The following is a 19,743-nucleotide window of genomic DNA, read 5'->3' as shown; positions in this document are numbered from 1 at the left end:
TCATTTAGGTGTGGCATTATTTTTCGAAATTTCTCAAAATCAAAAATTCGTATGCTCTTCTCAATTTACATAACATACAAAGTGTAACCCAAAGGGGCCCAGATAGCCGTAGCGGTAAACGCGCAGCTATTCAGCAAGACCAAGCTGAGGGTCGTGGGTTCGAATCCCACCGATCGAGGATCTTTTCGGGTTGGAAATTTTCTCGACTTCCCAGGGCATAGAGTATCTTCGTACCTGCCACACGATATACACATGCAAAAATGGTCAATTGGCATAGAAAGTTCTCAGTTAATAACTGTGGAAGTGCTCATAAGAACACTAAGCTGAGAAGAGGCTTTGTCCCAGTTGGGACGTAATGCCAGAAAGAACAAAGTGAAACCTTCAAGTTAGAGTCAGACAAAGTCAAATAAAGCCGATTAGTAAGTAAAATGAGGATTTTTTAGAAAACTACTATAAACTAAGACTGGTTTTGATTTAAGACAAAGTTTTTGTTCTAAAAACTTGTCAGAAATTTTATTTTGAAGAGTAAGATTCTCAAAGTTTCAAAATTGATTGAAAAATAACAAAGTTATTTGAACTCTACTGAAGATGATGTTTCATATCTTGAAAACTCACATTCAAGTCGCTTGTGCCATCTCTAATTTTTTGAATTTCTGGATCAAGCATTGAGGTTCCACTCTTTACGTGATTTGATTTCCGAAGAGCACAAGTATTTTCGGTTTCGAGAAATTTAGTGGAATAACCGCACCCTACTCCCCTTCTTGTTTACCCAACCCAACGATTTTCGAGATCAGATCGATACGCTTTAATCCGCCTCCCGTGATGCGGTCGCGATGATGGTGCCGATGATGATGATGGTTATTATTTGTGATTTATTTTCATTCAATTAAGATTGTGATTTAATGATTGTGCTGTCATTTCCTGTGAAACCAGATGTTTTATTCAGGATGTTGGAGGATGGGTTTGCGTGGCATCATCATCGGTTGTGGGGTGCCGATGAAATTTCACATTTCAACGTGATTCGTTTAAATTTTTTGCTACAGGATGGATTAATTGCTTCCATTGGTAGTTGCATTAAAGGATTGCGCCTTTATCTGCAGTTTGTCAATGGCGATTCGATTTGTGTGGTTGTAGATTTGCATGCAATTAATTTCATTGTATGTATACATATTCAATATTCTTTTCAATACGTTCGTGCATTCAAACATAAAAATGTATTCATGCGCTCAAGGGTAATCTTTATTTGAGCCAAGAGACTCGAAATTTATTCAGCAGGCAGCACTAGTGAGCATAGAAATTTTGTTTTGCAGATATATCAGAATCCTGATCTTGTGAAAAGATGGCTCGGCATATGATAGTCCTAGATTTTCTGGGAAACTTTTCCGAAGACAGCTTCTTTCTAAGTGGTCAGGTTCCTGAGATATTTACAAAATAAACGTTGCACACTAGGGTCATCTGGTAAAAAATGTTGAATCTCAATTACAGCCCTTGGGCTCCTGAATAACTTTGCCGAAGACGCCATTTTTCTAAGTGGTCAGGATCTTAGAAATTCCGCAAAACAATAGTTTTATGCTCACTAGCGCTGCCTGGTGGCGTAATTCCGTATCAGAATGAGCCCTTCAGCAACTGAATATCTCTTCCGAAGACACTATCCTTCCAAACCATTAGGATCTACAGATATCATGTGTTACAAAGTTTGCATTCTTATCCCTCAAGGTTCATATAGTGCAAGTATGAAAAAGCGCCCCTACCGGCCAAGTTCTCAACTGAAAGAATGACCCTCAACTCCCGTCGTTCTGAATACTGAAACTGCAGACAGTACAGTATGTACTGTGCAATCTCTTAACGCACACGAGATATTCAACAACACCTCTAAATTGTTGTCTTCCCATAAGCCTTTGGATCTACTATAACATGTGTCTTATAGAAGACCTACTTTCCGTGTTGCCAGCGTAAAAATGATTATTTTTCACTTTTCCGAATGCAAACACAAAATGCTTACTTAAGCTCTACTCAAGATTCAACCTAAATAACGCGCAGAAAATTTGAAATATTGAGTTTTATCGTTCTAACTTTAGCAATGTTGCCAGCTACGACATAATGTTGATCCCTTCATGAAAAACTGGATTACAGTTGAAAAGTTTCCTATGTAGCTGAGCATTTGAATTTGTCTATTCCGCTGAAAGCTTATGATTTTGAAATATTATTAATTCTTCATAAACAGTGTTGCCAGCCACATACGCATTTGTGTTTCAGCCGAGTGTATGGCATGCAATACTTCTTTCAACTTTGGTGAACATTCAGTATCGTTATCTCTAAAATTTATTGGTCTGCAATCTGCATCTGAAATAACAACCTCATACAATTGGCTCTTGGTGCTTTTATTATGACGTGGGTTACATATTTATATTAGTTCATCAGTCAGGACGTATTCTATAACAAAAAAGTCAGCGCATTTCGGTTCCCAGAGAATTTAAAATATTTTTCCAAAAAAAAAAATCGATGAAAATTCCTTCTAGAATGCCTTAAACAATGTTGCTACAAAAAACCTTTTTTCAAGCTTCTCATTGATCATGGCTGTTGAAAAACAAGCCCTGATTGAAAACATAAGATAAAGAATGACAAATGTTTAGCCAATTTCCAATAATCATTGAATTTAATTGTTTTGGTGAATCTTTTAATATGACAACATCGGCTAATATAAGTCGATCGATGTTCTAAAAATCGGTTGAAATACAGTCATCTCTCCCTTACTCGATATTGAAGGGACCATCGAGTTAGGGAGGTATCGAGTTATAGAACACAAACACAGTGCAGTTCCAAGGGACCATCGAGTTAGCCATGAAAACCAACTTTTACTATGGTTCTCTAACTTGATATCGAGATACGGAATATCGAGTAAGGGAGAGTTAACTGTATTTCCAGTATGGTAAAATAAGTGTTTTCCATAAAAAAAATCGATCATTTTGACTCGAGCTAACTTTTGAAAATGATAAATGAATTTTTTGCATGCAATTTATGTGAAAAAATCTAGTTCCGAAACTGTAGATTTTAGAGAAAAATGTTCTATGGAGAAGTTGTAGTGAACCAAATTCCAATGAAAAAATAATTTGACAATTGAAGTTCATCAAAAGTCCTTAAGAAATATTTCCAAAAAACTCCACAAATTGTGTCAAAAATGTTTCTATGTTTTTTTTCTGGAAATTTTGCATCAAATCCCCGGATTATCCAAGAATTGTAAAGAAAATTGTTGTAGTCTCTTGCCTTCGAATTTTCAGAGGAAATTTGTTAAAAAAAAAACCGGAAAACTTTTGCTTACGAAATTATCATAGCGGTAAAGGAATCTGTAGAGAAACATGTTATAATAACTTACAAAATAACTGGGAATGGGGAAAAGATTTATTATGATATACATGAAGATTTCTGTCTTGATATTCCTCAAAACACTTCTTTAGAAATAATTTGACCATTTATTGACAAAATCTATATTCTTTTTTTGATTTTTTGTGCGATACGAAAGCGGATTCTAGTGAACCAGAAGGCAGGGCAGGATAGATTTCAAGGATAATTTCTGAAGAATATTTTGATGGACCTTATTGAGAAATTTTTTTTATTTGTAAACTCATTAGAGAGGTTTTAAGATTATAAATTATCTTGCATTGTGCCATTGCCCATCTATTGTTCTACCAGCTTCAACATTTTGTTGCTTCTTTTTCCTTCGCATGACGCTTTGATGATCTTCGTACAAAAATCTTTCCATATGCCAGAAAGCAACATTTTAAAAAATCTAATAAAAGCTGAATTATGAGTTTTCGAAAATTGCAGCCTTTTTTGTACGTATGGTTCCTAAATCGTACGTATGGTTCCTTAATCGTAAAAAAATGCATTAAAATATTACATTAAGAATTGTACCACAATACATTTTCGGTTATGTTCTTAAAAAATACCTGCAATATTTTTGCGTTAAGCTTCTACAATACAATAAAAAATCGATAGTATATCCTTCAAAAAAGTTTGTTTGGATTTTCTATAGGTAGGAATCAGTATGTTCATAGTGTCATGAAACTTTCATGAGCGCATGCAATATTATCTTAGATTTTAGTTACAAATACTTTCAGTAAAAACTACAATTATTTTCTATTATAAAATGCGAAAAAAAAAGAATAATAATTATAGTAGTGAAGCTTTTCTGTGAGGTGCATTGTCAACAAGTTTAAGAAATTCTACGATTTAATTCTTGAATTCTACGACATGAATGTAGTAAATTTTCCAAATAACATTTAAGCTGAAATTATTAAAAAAAACTACCAAGAAAGTTCTTTGAAATCTTCTTTTGTATGTATTTCTTTAGAAAACTGATATGGAGTGATTCGTAGAGGAATTTGTAAAACAATCGCTAAAAATATTGAGATATTTCTGGAGTAGTTTTTGACCCAACAAATGAAGAGTGGATTTAATTTCAAATGTTATTTATGGAAGAATCCCAAAAACATGGAGTTAAATAATACTTAATGAAATTATTATAGAAAATTTTTGAGAAATTCAGAAATATATTGCGAAATCTTAAAAAATCTGGTGAAAAATTTCTTCAAAAATTTCCCAAAAGAATCGTTAGTGCGATTTAAAGGAAAAAAACCGTTTTATGATAGCGTTCGCTAAATTGCTTTAAAATGGTGCGGAAACATTCTTAAAAACAGCAAAATTTTCTCAGAAAATTATAGAAAAAAATCATTTTCCTTCAAATTGTTGCTCCTTTGTACCTATTTTTCGCCATGGTGTTCCTGATTCGCCATCCTCCATAAGAAATCAACTTAGGTGGCGAATTCAGGAACCGAAATTAAAATCGTGGCGAAGTATTCGCCAACCCCATTTTTAATACAAAAACAAAGTTTCTGATTGGTCATCTAGATCCGCAGATATTCCAAAATTCCTTGGGGACCAACACGTTGCCATAACCCACGTAAATATCTAAGGCTACAGATTTTTGATTGTAATTGAATATTCACTCCCCGGAATAATACATTTTGGCGAGTATGTTGTGAAAAAATGAAGCCATTTGATGCAGCCGTTTTTGAGCAATGAGCATTTATGTTTCTTGTACTACACTGGACAAATAAAGATCTTGAAAACACTAAAAATCCTCATATCGTAATTTTCAAATTTCTCCAAGAATACTGAAGCGATTTGTATGCTTTTTTTTTCAGAGTAGCTCCATATTATCTGGCATTGTAAAGTACACATTTTATTTTTTTGATAAATTGACCAAGAACAAAATGGCCGCCAAAGACATTTTATATGTAAAATGTCGGTCCCCCAAGGAACATCGTAATATTTTCAAAACTAGATCACCAATGATTATCACCGACACGGATTTTTGAACAAGAAGAGTTTTTTAAGGTCTTGTAAAAAAATGGTGCTGAATATCGAGAAACAAAAAAGTTATTGCGATTTGAATATTTTTCTAGTGGCAAAAAATTAAGCTGCCGGTAGAGGGTTTAAGATTAAATCGGCCAAGGAGACTGCTGACGAATTTCATCCAGAATGAGTCGAAAAGCATAAAAATCGTGCTCGATAATCTTCGATTTGGATGAGATTTTGCACATGTCATTTTGACTGACGATCATTTTGACTCAAGAATAACTTTTGAAAATGGCCTATAAGTTTTTGCATGCAATTTATTTTAAAAATTCTAACTCCGAAACTGTTGATTTAATAAAAAAGTGTTCTATAGAGAAGTTGTAGTGAACCATTTGGACAACAAGAAAAAAATATACACTGAAAAAGTATTTAATTATTTAAAAAAAAAAAAAAAAAAACAAAAATAAAACTTAAATTTTAAATAAATGTGACACCATTTTAAATACTTTTTAAATTTGCACTGAAGATTCTTTCAAGGAAACAAATGTTTGAGATAAAGTTTCATGATGAAGAAATTTTTAATATAAGAGTATTTCTTAGAAAAACTTTTGAACGATTTTCAAAATTTTGTTTTTTTTTTTGTCAAAATAAATACTTTTTGATGATGCAATAAGAATCTTGAAATCATTCTAAACCATAATGATTATCATGATCACTTCTCTTGAAGTAGCCATCAAGTTTAATGCAAAATATATTAATAATATAATAAAATTGGCCATTTTTATTAGTAATTCGCGATTCTCCATGAAGACAAATACGTTTTCGAGAGTATAGGCCACATTTTTTCCACTTACTTATTTTTCTCGATAGAGAATCGCGATTAACTCATGAACATGGCCTATTTTATTATAAAAATAATCATTTTTTGCATTGAACTTTATATGATTCGAAAATGGCTACTCCTAGAGAAATGATCATGATACTCATTATGGTTAAAAATGATTCCAAGATTCTTATAGCATCATCAGAACGTATTAATTGTGACAAAAATAACATCAAAATTTTGAAAATCGGTCGAAAGTTGTTCTTTGGAAAACTTTTTTATTAAAAATTTCTCCATCATGAAACATTGTCTAAAACATCTGTTTCCTATCAAAATTCTATGGTGAAAATTTAAAAAATATCATAAATGTAGTTTTTGTGTAATTTAAAATTTAAGTCTTAATTTTTCATGAAGAAAAATTTAATATTTTTTCAATGTATATTTTATTCTCTGAGTTCAAATAGTTTGCTATAACTTCTTCGTAGAACATTTTTCTCTTAAATCAGCAGTTTCGGAGGTAGAATTTTTCAAATATATTGCATGCAAAAACTTATAGGCCATTTTCAGAAATTATTCTTGAATAAAAATGATCGATTGTTCTATGGAAAACACTTATTTTATCATACTGAAAACATGTACAAAATTGACTGCAAATCGAAGATGATCAAGCTCTGTGACTGACCGATTGTGACCGCAAAACACCAAGGAAGGAGTTTCGTTCGGTAATTTGTTCGACAATAATCCAGATTGGTTGTAATCTCCAAACAGAAGCGCGAAGTCATTCACTTCCAAATGCGAAAGTACAGAATTAATTGAATTAACCCGTATAGGCCTGACTGAAAGCAAAAATACTGAAACCCTCACCGCTCAGTGAATTCTCGATGGATTCAAATGATTTTTTGTCAGTATACTGGCACACGTATCTAGTTTCTAGAAGTGGACAGAGGAATGCGGATATATTCCTATGGTCGGAGTTATTCCGGTGGATCACTGGGTCAGGTCGGGTGAGAAGGGTACTGTGCGTTTGTGCCCCTGGATGTAGGCAAATTTCAAGACACATAATTTCCAGAATCGGTTATAATGTGGCCACCACATGACGGAATTTTAAGAAAATTGCATCAGTGTAAACTTTTTCAGAAACGATTGAATTGGATAATTATGAGTTTTGCATTTGATTGATCTTACGAATGACTATTTTCGGGTCCGGAACGCCTTAAACTCACGATAAAGTGTCCAATTTATATCTGAACATCTGTCCCAAGCTTATGGGAACGCATTTGAGTACACAATTACGTTTGATTTCTACTTTTCAAGAATTGAAACGGTTTAGTATCCAACAAATCTATAGCCGGTTCTTCCGGACATTACGTCCGAATGGCGACATCCAGTATATTGTAAACGGTGCAAAACTCTTCATTTATAATGTTGAATATCAGATCTTAATGATTTATGCAAATTAAAATGATTGTCATTGCAAATAAATAAAGGTAACTTATCATGTCCCAAAAAATACCCCTTTTTTACCCGACTTGACCCAGTGACCCACCGGTATAACTCCGGCCACAGGAATATTTCCGAGTTCCTCTGGCCACATTTAGAAACAAGATATGTGAGCCAGTGAACTGACAAAAAATCATTTGAATCCGTTAAGAATTCGTTGAGCGGTGAGGGTTTCAGTATTTTTGCTTTCACTCAGGTCTATACGGGTTAATGCGGCTTCCAATGATGCGCACATCGAATATGCGATCAGGTTGAAAATACATAACACCAATACTTATTGTTCTCGATTTCAATCCACACTGCCCATAACTGCATAACAGTCACATTCGACATTTTTGACAAATTGTAGTTAATACCGGGGAGAGACATCAAATGATAAATACTTTCGATCAATTTACTGAAATCTGTAAGATTGTTCTAAAAAATTCGAAAAAAAATACCAAGTTGTTTTGTCACATTGGTATTTATAATCGCAAAACAGTCACATTGAGAGTATAAATGAGTCTCGTAATGAAATTTATATCAGAATTATTTTCTGACTATTTACCTAGTATGCGATATGAGTTGTACAAAATATCAGCCTCAAATAAGCACTTATAAGTTTCTGGTATTTTTTGGAAATTTCAGTTTCCTATCATACTGCCATAAAATGCACACTTTGTATTCAATTTACTCAATGCCTACTCTTGTCGAATGTTACAAATATGCAGTTATGGGCAGCACAGATGTTCCAAAGAAAGGCTTACCGGTGCAGGATCAAGGCAACAGCTTTTTCGCCTGGAGACAGTAATCAAGGCCCATCACCACGAGCTTTGAAGTTATACAAGTTTGACTCACTTCATGTTCAAGCTATTCGGAGTTAATTCGGAGACCAGTAGCTAAAATATTTGAAACTAGTGGTCCCGGCAAACTTCGTTTTGCCATCAAGTAGGCTGTTGAAAAATGTTGCGGATCATCCCATACAAAATGACAATTCCGTTTATTCGAGTTTTTCAGACTTTCTCGGTGAATATCCTGTATTTTTTATACACCCAAACACTTCGGAACCCGTGACAAACAAAACGGAGTAAGAATCATTCAGATCCGCTGATCCGTTCTTAAGTCATTTCGTGACATACAAACACCATTCCATTTTTATTTATATAGAAGATATTGTTTTCAGTAAATGCGGTTAGTTGGTTTTACTATCCTTGAGTGAGATATTCCCCCTAACGCATCCTCCTTTGCTAGATAACGGAAAAAGCGTGGACACCAGTGATCCAAAATTGTTCTGAAATGGATATCACAAGATCCAAATGAGTTATAAGGTTGGTGTATTCGGCAAAGCTGTTCAGCAGATCAAGGGCTATCTGGCGGTATAGAGTCTGATTGGAAATCCATCCGCTAGGTGGCGCTTATAAAAAAATATTCAATCTTCTCTAGCACAAGATCCATATCAGCTAGAAGGTTGATTCTACTATCCTTATCAGCCAGGAGGTTGGTATCTTCGGCAAAGATATTCAGCAGATCCGCTAGCTGGCGCTGGTAATAAATTCTCTTCAATTGTCTGTTTCACAAGATCCTCAATATTTAGAAGGTTGGTAGCTTCGGCAAAGCTGTTCAGCAGAATAAGAGGTATCTGGCGGAAAAGAGTCTGATTGCGAATTCATCCGGTAGGTGGCTCTAGTAAAAAGACATATTTATTTTTCTGTACCTCAAGATCCTATCAGCTGGAAGGTTAATGTCTAGAAGGTTGGTTTTACTAGCACCACCTAGCGGATGAATTTCCAATCAGACTCTTTACCGCCAGAGATCCTTTGATCTACTGAACAGCTTTGCCGAAGACACCAACCTTCTAGCTGATAAGGATTTTGAGATATAGATGATTGAACAAGTCGTCACTTGCGTCACCTAGCTGACGTATTCTCAATCAGAGTTTCCATCGACAGATAGCACTTGATCTGATAAATAAATTTGCTGAAACTGCCAATCTACTGGTCTACGAATTATAGTCAAGGTTTGTCTCGGGCTTCAAATCATTCAAAAAGTCGTCTATCAATAACGGGGTCATTTGGAGCGCAGAGTGGTTAATGTCTACAGTACATACAAATTTTAAAAATTGCATGGTTTTTACATGGTTTTTACAACGCTGTGGATATTGTCAGTGTCAGCCTCATTCGTTTCGGCAGCTATCCAATAAGAACTGTAGGCGAATTGGTTCGGCAGCTCCAAATCAGACTTATTTTGAGGCGTGTTCATTTGAATTGATCACATCTCTGGCGATAATGTTTGTTCTGTCTCGGAAATCTCGTCATCGGGAAGCTGAAAGAATAAAAAATCATCTGGATATTTTCATTTGTGTGTTTCGATTGAAAAATACTGTATATTTGGCGTTTGAAATTTGGTTGCCGATAATAGTCGAATGGTGTCAAAGCCGTAAATGTTCCTATTCAACTGAGTGTTGCAATTCTTTTTTCCAACGAGTTCTTAGTTGTTTATGACAGCTAGTGTACATTATGCTTATTGTTTCCTGTAATAAAGATATTGTACAAACTTCCAACATATTTCAATCTCGCTAACTATCTCCCACGCATCCTCTTATCATTCCAGGGTAATCATCTAAACGAAAGTTCAAACTGACATCAATGGCATAACCCATCTCGAGGCACAGAAGAACATCCTGAGAGAAGTTCCATCCGGATGATATTCTGCTCCCGAGCCAACGCGCGTAACGCAAAGATCCCCGCCGACGACGACACGACGGTAAATATTTGCAATCAGGCTTTAGTTCCGATGAGCTCCTTGGGTTCTGCTCTATGTAGATACCGTGACGCATTAAATCATAACCATCGTCACTGCCGGCCCATCGCGTTCACTATGGGATACAAATCTAAATCTCACGACAAAATCCCAAGCTAATGAATGCTCAAAGTGATGCAAACTCATTTATACATGCAAAAGTCGAGTTTGTGGTGATAAAGATGGATTTTGAATTGAGTTGAGAATATAGATGTTAACGACTTATATAGAATTTAACGACTCGAAATGAAAATCTTCATCCTGCAACTTGTGGCATTAACTACTATTTGAGCATTGAAAGTATTATAAGCTTCAATGAGAAGTATTCTAAAACAAATAAAGATTGAATTTTGTAGTAAATCCAAAAACAAAAATCGGTATACTTGCATACAAGTTAACTGAACACGTTAAATAATGTGAAAATCCATGAAAATAAATCTTCGAGCTATTCAGTGGAATACCTGTAAGTAGATGAAAAACCGAATTTAGTACTATACCATATAATTCCACTGGAGTTCGTATCCTTTGACAGGCACGCGTATTTCGACATCAACTGATGAAACTGGCAATGAATTCATCATAAATTGTATAGATACAGCCAGTGACATAAGTTAGTAACCAAATGCTGTTTTTCCATACAAAATGCCCAAGTTTGGGGTGCTGTATCTCAGTTTCTGGTAGTCCGAATTGGCTGGAATTTGTGCGAACAAAACAGAGTTTCAACTTGTGTGAACGAAACAGAGTTTCAGAGGGTTGTTCAAAGACAAAAGTAAGTGACCGAGAGACTTTTTTTTTTAACTCTAAAACGGTAAGTTGTGGGTTGTTGGTCAGTTCCACAGAGTTGTTCAATTTGCACACAAATTTGCAGAACACATCAACTTTCCACGACTTACCGTTTTCGAATTAAATTAAAAAGTCTCTCGGTTACTAACTCTGAAACTCTATGTTAAATGACTGCAATGTAATAATTCCCTTACAGGCAAATTTTCAATTTATTTGTAGTTCGTCATCCAAATTTCAGCCAATTCGGACTACCAGAAGCTGAGATACAGCACCCCAAACTTGGGCATTTTGTATGGAAAAACAGCATTTGGTTACTAATTTATGCCACTGACTGTAGTTCTATTGCTTGTGACGAAAAAATGTTCCACAGTGTGATCCGTTTTATAAGAAGAAATCTTTGGACTTATGTGACGAAATTCTAATTCTGACCCACAGTGGCGCGTTATAATAATCAAAGCGACACGGGCCGGAAGAAGCATTCCATCACTCCACTGGTTGACAGTCTGTCACCCGTCACCCGTCTACCGTTGGACCTCGCTGCAGAACGTGTGCAAATATTGTACTCTTCTGATTGCCATTAGCTGTGATGTCTTCTCGGCGCATAGGAGCTTCATCTTCACCGTTCTAGCTACACGGGAAAAAACTCTGTGGTAAAAATAACTATTTTAGCTGACTACGCCCATTCTTAAAACTACCATGGAAATTCAGACCAATTTACTATGTTTACGGTACACCACACCGCATTACTGGTACATTTGACAAACATAATTTAAAACAATCTGATTCCAACTACAGACATGGTAAAAACAAGCGCATTTCTGGTCTGCTGAAAATTGCCGGTCCGAGCGCTTAAGTTAACCCCCTAAAATGGTAGTTTTTAAACCACAATTTTTTTGCGTGTACTGGATGGCGGGCCCGTGTCTCATCTGGCTTACGGAACTAATATTGGGCTGAGCTCCATTATAACTTGCGAGGCCACGTGTGTGTGCGAGGAGAGAGTGTGTATTGTTAGTTTTGGTGATCGACACGGAGCCTCACAAACTTAGTCGGTATCGTTGAGGATGTTTTGTCCGTGTATTCGCAAACATGGTAATGTAGTTAGTCAACTGCAAAGACAAAGTTCACATATTTGTGGTGAGTCTGGTGAAATTCAAAAGTTAGAATCCATTTGTTCCGTCAAGTATTATATCAGATGACCTAAGATATGGACACAGAGAAACAGACGTAACATTTAGAACAAATCGCGATCAAAATAATAGTCGCGAAAACATGTACGCCCAATGCTAAAAATTCTGTAGTTGACCGATGGACCAACAGGTGGCGGTAGTGTGTAAACGTCATACACGAACAAAAACGACGTGAGCGCTGCGGGTGGTCGATTGTCCACCTACCATATATTCGAATCGATCGTTAAAAAGTTGGTTGATGGACAGCGATGAGAGTGTGACGTCTGTTTGTCTGTGATATGGAGTTATGTAGTGTGATAGAAGCCTATGCAGCATATTTTGTATTACATTCACTTTAGTCTCAAGTTCTGAACATGGCTAATATTCCTAACCCTAGACTTTTTCTAGTGATTTTTCAAGAAAACCATTCAAGTTCCTTCACTCTTCAGTGATTCAAGTCCTCTATATTTAAAAATTGTAATGAAGTTAACTCTCTCTTACTCGATATGCTGTATCTCGATATTTCCCCTGACACGATGGAATGCTCGGTCTATTCAATCTAGCATGCTTTGATAACAATGTAAATCGATACCTCTCTAACTCGATGCGATCTGTTCGAGTTTCCCATGTGAGTTATTTTTATAAAAAGTCCCAAATGTCCTCCAAATGTCAATGAATTTCATGAATTTGAATATTATGATTAAACTAGTAGTAAAATTAAGGCACAGAGAAACAGGCGTAACACTTAGAACAAATCGCGATCAAAATCACAGTCGCGAAAACATGTACGCCCAATGCTAAAAATTCTGTAGTTGGCCGATGGACCAACAGGTGGCGGTAGTGTGTAAACGTCATACACGAACAAAAACGACGTGAGCGCTGCGGGTGGTCGATTGTCCACCTACCATATATTCGAATCGATCGTTAAAAAGTTGGTCGATGGACAGCGATGAAAGTGTGACGTCTGTTTGTCTGTGATTAAGGTTTACTGCCCATTTCCGGGTGATCAAATTTTAAATTTTGGCAGGCCATTAAAAAAGTATCACAAAGGTAAATGTGGTAAAATTGTATTATTTTTCACGTTAATATTCGGAATTTGATTTTAATATTTTCATAAGTATGGTAACGTACCGTCGATTCATATTTTCAAACACTTGATCTTACAGTGACTTTTAAAGCATATAATGGGTAAGAGTAAGCGAATATTTCTGAAAATTTTTACCTCTTTGTTAAATAAAACTGTTCAATATTGATAATACAGGTCGGACTTATCTGAAGTATGTTTTTTTTTTCACTCCGGATAATCGAATCACTAAGAATAAAATTTGAAATCTTCGATAAAAGAACTTAAATATTATCTCTTTTTCGTTGTTTTATTTATATGATGCAGTGTCGTAGCCAGAAATTATTTCTTGGAACAGTAGGGATCTTTACAAGAAAATAAAACTTTTTTTAAAACACGAAAAACACTTTTCCAAACCCCCCTTTTCTAAAATAGGTTCAAAACTGCAAAACCATTCAAATTGTATAGGGCGATGTGCTAGTATCCATCGTATTAAGCATTGATCAGTGAGAACTGTAATTTTCCCAGTATTGCAGTGAACGATGCTGATACAAACCGATGCCAAACAATTCTTTCTCAAAACGGCTTTAGCATTGTACAATAACATTTTGATAAATCTTGATCTCATTTTGGAAATAATGCAAAGAAAATACATCTTACCGTATTCTCAATCCGTCGTATCATTTTCAACTTCGTCACAATCAGTTTCCAGATTCGTCTCACAACTTACGGCTCACTGTGATGTATTGAGTGGTTAAAACACAACATATCAACGCTATAATAAAATGTTTTACTAAAATATATAGATATACGGGCATCTCCCTCCATTCCTTCAGCATGATGAAATATACTTATTTCCATTAAAATCGATTGTTCGTCATCAAAATTCAGCCCAAACATATGAACACAATTCCTTTTGACCGTACAATTATGGCATTTGCTAACAGTACAGCGAAAACAACACAATCAAAGGAACCATATTTTTACGTCGAGCGTCGCGCACACATTGATGCGCACAAGCTTTTTTTCTCAGTAAGACGGATTGAACTTTGTTTACATTCTCAATTATACGCGACGGTTGAGGAAATTTCGTAAAATTGGGTGATTCATTGAAGTTTTACGATGTGTTATTGGAATGAAATCCTTCAGTGAAGAAGCACGAAGGTTTTCCATAAGGAAAATAAGTGGCCGGCGAAGTAAGTCACCCACGGGGGCCGGGAAGAAACTTGTGTTGGAAAGTGGTGTGGCTCAATCGATCGCTAAGCATTTCTCTCAAATCTTGTTCGTCCATGCGATTTCGGTGAAAAAGTGCAAAGTGGATAATTGAACTGAAGTTATTTACCGAAATACAGTAGTTTTATTGCATTTTTGGTGTACAATTGTACGAACCATAACAGCTTTCACAAAATTACACTTGGATAATGAATCTATGTTGCAAGTAAGTTTGAATATCCGCTGTAGTGGAACATTTAAAGTTTGATACGACGAATAATAGCGCTTACGACGAAGTAGAACAAAACCCTATTGCAATAACAAATTATCTCAGATTTATGCATAAGAATTAAAAACAAGAACACCAAAAAACAAATTCCGGATTATCGAGTCTAAATTTTTGTTTCTGTAACATATTCCGAACACATAGATTTCAATGCAAAGAATTGAGATTTCTACAACTTTTAATTGTAGAGTATACTTAAATAATTGAAAGATTAATCAGAATGGAAGAGAAATTTGATTGGTTTTCTTGAAAAATCAACTCGTTGTGTTCAGTGGCCTCAGTCTTTGCAAATAAAATCACTGTCAAGTCTTCTATAAGACGCTGCCACCCACTTCCCTCTCACCGCAATTTATCAACTGTTTCTGATGGGATGAACCTGACATTTCGTTAGTGGTTGACACATACTGCCCATAACTATAAATTTGTAACATTCGACAAAAGTAGGCATTGAGTGAATGGAATACCAAGTGTGCATTTTATTGCAGTATGGAAGGAAACTGAAATTTCAAAAAATTACCAGAAACTCAAAAGTGCTTATATGAGGCTGATATTTTGTACAACTCATTACGCATACTAGATGAATAGTCAAAAAATAATTCTGATAGAAGTTTCATTGCTATTACATTACGAGTCACATTCATAATCTCAATGTGACTGTTTTGCGGTTATGATTACCAATGTGACAAAACGACTTGGTACTTTTTTCGAATTTTCTAGAAAAATTTCATTAAGTTGATCGAAAGTATTTATTATTTGATGACTCTCCATGGTATGAACTCCAATTTGTAAAAACGTCGAATGTGATTGTTATGCAGTTATGGGCAGCATATTTTGAACTAATTACTTACCGCATTGTCTGACTTAGAAAATTGTCTATTCTTTTTTCAATCGATCTAATTATCTGAAAAATTAATAAAAATGTTCATGAAAAGTTGTCACAAACAATACCTGGAGAAATCTTTCGAGTGACGTTTGAACAAAGTCATGGAGAAATCCCTGAAAAACTTCTTAAGAGAACTTCGGACGAAATACTAGGAAATATACTTATAGGAATCCCAATAACATGGAAAATGAGTGGATTCCATGTCAAATCGGTCAGTCACAAAACTCGACCATCTTCGATTTAGATTACATTTTGCACATATTTTTGGTTTGGTAGAATAAGCGTTTTCCATAGAAAAATTGATCATTTTGACTCAAGTGTAACTTTTGAAAATGGCCTAAAAATTATTGCATGCAACTTATTTGAAAAATTCTAACTCTGAAACTGTTGATTTCAGAGAAAAATGTTCTATTAAGAAGTTGTAGTGAACCGATTGGACTATGAGAAAAAAATATACACTGAAAAAATATTTTATTTATTTTCATAGAAAAATCAAAAAGAAAACTTGAATATTAAATTACACAAAACCCCAATTTTAATATTTTTTAAATTTTCACCATAGAATCTTGATAGTAATAAGATGTTAAGGACAAAGTTTTATGATGGTGAAATTTTTAATAAAAAAGTTTTTTTTAAGAACAACTTTTGGTCGATTTTCAAAATTTTGATTTGTTGTCAAAATAAATACACTAAGCATATTGAAATGATTCGAAGCCATAATGATTATATGAATAATTTCTCTAGAAGAAGCCATTTTCGAAATATATCGAGTTTAGTGCAAAAAATATTGTTTGAATATTAAAATAGGCCATTTTCATAAGTTTTTCGCGTTTCTTCATCAATAATATATATTATACATTATGTATACATTTTTTTTCTTATAGTCCAAACGGTTCACTACAACTTCTTCATAGAACATTTTTCTATAAAAATCAACAGATTCAGAGTTAGAATTTTGCATATAAGTTGCATGCAAAAATTTATAGGCCATTTTCAAAAGTTATTCTACCATACCAAAAACATGTGCAAAATTTAATCCAAATCGAAGACTATAGAGCACAATTCTTATTTTTTCGACTCATTCTGGATGGAATTCGTCAACACACGTGAGCTGGGAGCAGCTTTTATAGTGATAGCAAAGGCGCGTGATCGGGTGGTGGCCGATCAACAAAAAAATGTGCAAGTTGAAGATCAAAGGCCGGTAATTTTAAACATTGTTTGCCAGAATTCTCTAGTTCTCATCGGGAACGATCAAATATGCTATGAATAACGTTTGACACATGATGAATTATTTATTTATTTATTCTTCCAAGAAATTTTGTTTCCTTCATTTTTTATTCTTTTCGACGTTTCGTCCTTCCGACGTTTTGTCTCTTCCACGTTTTGCCTTTTTGACATAGGGATGGTACACAAATTATGTCACGCTAAATTTCAACTTTTTCAACCCCCCCCCCCCCCTTTGTCACACTTTTTGTATGAGTCCTTTGAAAATTTTGTAAGGCTTGTCACGCTTGGCTCGACACCCTCCCCCCCCCCTTGTAGCGTGACTTAATTTGTGCATGACCCCATATTGGCATTTGACGATTTGTCACCCAACCGATAAAGCGGTGTTGATTTATTTTGTACACTGATAAGTACCACAGCTAAGAACCGTCCCTGGAAAAAAGGTGTTTGTCACTCGTCACAGACGAAGTCCATGGCCGTGGCCAGAAGTCAGGGCTACTCCGGTGGCAGGTTCAGAGACAAAATGTCGAAACACAAATCGAAACACGTCGAATTGCAAAACGTCGAAAGGGACATATTTTTTTCACATCGAGATCGATTAAATATGGTATGAATAAAGCTTGGCTCATATTGAATTATTTATTTTTTCGAAAAAGAATCACTCTTTCAAGAAATTTCTTTTCCTTCTTTTTCTTTTTTTTTCGACATTTTGTCCTTTCGACCTTTTGATCCCTGGACGTTTTGTCCTTTCGATTTTTTGGCACTCAACATTTTGGGATTCGACGTTTTGTCTTTCGTCGTTTCGTTATAACGGTATACCTTAGGTATACCTAACCCCGGTGACAAGGCCGACATCTGGCCGAGCCGTCCTAGATTCTAGAATTGTTTTATAACAGAAAATGTTGAGCCCTATAGAGCCCCTCTAAAAGCAAAACATCTTAGCTACGCAAATGAAAATTAGTCGGCAGTACAGCGTCTGTACTTAAATTAATTAGAGAAAAACGATCTGACAAAATAATATTGAACAGTTGACAGCTGATTACCAATCACAATGTGCACTTTGTAGCTTGATATTCAAACTCAAGTCAACAGAAAAATGGAAACAAATCTAGTAGATCTTAGTGAAATTAGAACACACGAACACTCGCATATATAGTTTGTTTCTGTTTTTCTCTAAGAAACTTACACGCTCTTTCCAGACCCATCAAAATGCATATGGAAATCAGGGGTGCCATTATGCCAGATTAATCTGGCATTGCAAGACTTTTAATCGACGAAAAGACAGAAAGACAAAATACTAATTTTGCAAGACTTTTTCGAATCCAGCAAGATTTTACCGATCGATGCTCAGTCATAACCCGCATTGATATTGCTGGCTTTAGAAATTTTCCATGTTCGGTTACTTGCTCTCAAAACTAAAGTTCGATGAGAGCCTGTTGTGAAAAATTAAACAAATTGGTGCAACCATTTTTGAGTAATGAGTATTTAGGTATTTGGTTCCGCCTTGAAAACATCGAAAAACCTCATTTTGTAATGCTCAATTTTCTTTAAGACATCTCAACCGATGTGTATGATTTTTAGAAAGAAACTTCTCAATAACTGACATTTTTAAGCCATATTTTATATTTTTAAATATTAAGTAAAAACGAAAATGGCGGACAAAAGAGTTTTATAAGAGGATGTCGATCTCCCAAAGCATTTCTGAATATTCTCAAAACCAAGTTATCAATGATCGACACAGATTCCAAAAATAAAAGAGCTTTTTAAAGCTGATGAAAACATGGTACAAAACTAACAAAAAACAAACAAATCATCGCGATTTAAATATTGGTTTATGGTGAAAAAAAGATGGCAGATGTATGGCATTGCGAAACTTTCTCACGGATTCATCGTTTTGTCTTTAATTCATTGCAATCATTTGAATCTTAGTGCTAGGATCTAAATTAACATATGGAACTTATTAGATAAATACCATAGATAAAATACAAGAATATTTTCCAATACAGCCCCATGCATTTGAAAAAGGCCAAGCTCACGTTTTAGTGATGAAGCTAATTTTGGATATTTTTTTCTATGTTATATATTTTTTGTTACAGTAAAATTTAGATCTTATAGTATATCAGCAAAATGATGTCTGCAAGATTTTGCAAGACTTTTTATTTTGATCTCGTTAGATATTTTCCAAAATCTACTGGCAACCCTGATGGAAATACTAGCTAATTTGAAAAATTCACACCAGGATGTTTTCGAAACAGAGTGCATATTGTTTTCCTCTAAGTTTCATAACCACATCTACACTAAGGCTTCCATACCATTGAGTGTGATAACCACTGTAGTTCCTTTTATTTACCCACCTTGATAATTCATCGAAAAAAAAAAACTTTGGGAGCCAAACATGGTGTCCTTGTGGTTTACTTCTGTGGCTTTCACTACTTTGCTACGACAGGAACTTTATATCCGTACTATCACTTAACGTGGTCCTTTCGAACGAGCATAAAGCTTCTCCATAGCTTGTAAATCGTCAACTTCATTTCGATTCGTTCAATGGTTACCTTCCTTTGTTGGTATACTGTTACAGACAACAGATTTGAAGAGAAACTTTCCACTTTGGAAGCCAATATTATTGGAAAAAAAAGATGAATGTACGGAAAGAAGAGCAACACATTT

General features: G+C 35.0%; 1 protein-coding gene across 3 annotated transcripts in view; it reads left to right on the top strand.

Moving 5' to 3' along the window:
• The window catches only part of LOC5579300 (FMRFamide receptor), a 412,004-nt gene that overhangs the window by 336,077 nt on the left and 56,184 nt on the right, over positions 1-19,743 (top strand). For 2 of the 3 annotated variants that reach the window (XM_021848884.1, XM_021848882.1), the window contains one exon: positions 10,271-10,423. The exons of the other annotated variant lie outside the window; for it this stretch is intronic. The gene's annotated coding sequence lies outside the window, so the exon portion shown is untranslated. The remainder of the gene's footprint in view (positions 1-10,270; positions 10,424-19,743) is intronic. 3 annotated transcript variants of the gene reach the window in all.

The sequence above is a fragment of the Aedes aegypti genome, chromosome 3, assembly GCF_002204515.2.
Source record: "Aedes aegypti strain LVP_AGWG chromosome 3, AaegL5.0 Primary Assembly, whole genome shotgun sequence".
NCBI lineage: Eukaryota > Metazoa > Arthropoda > Insecta > Diptera > Culicidae > Aedes > Aedes aegypti.
The sequence above is the reverse complement of the archived record's forward strand: the minus strand, read 5'-3'. Positions and strand labels throughout refer to the sequence as shown.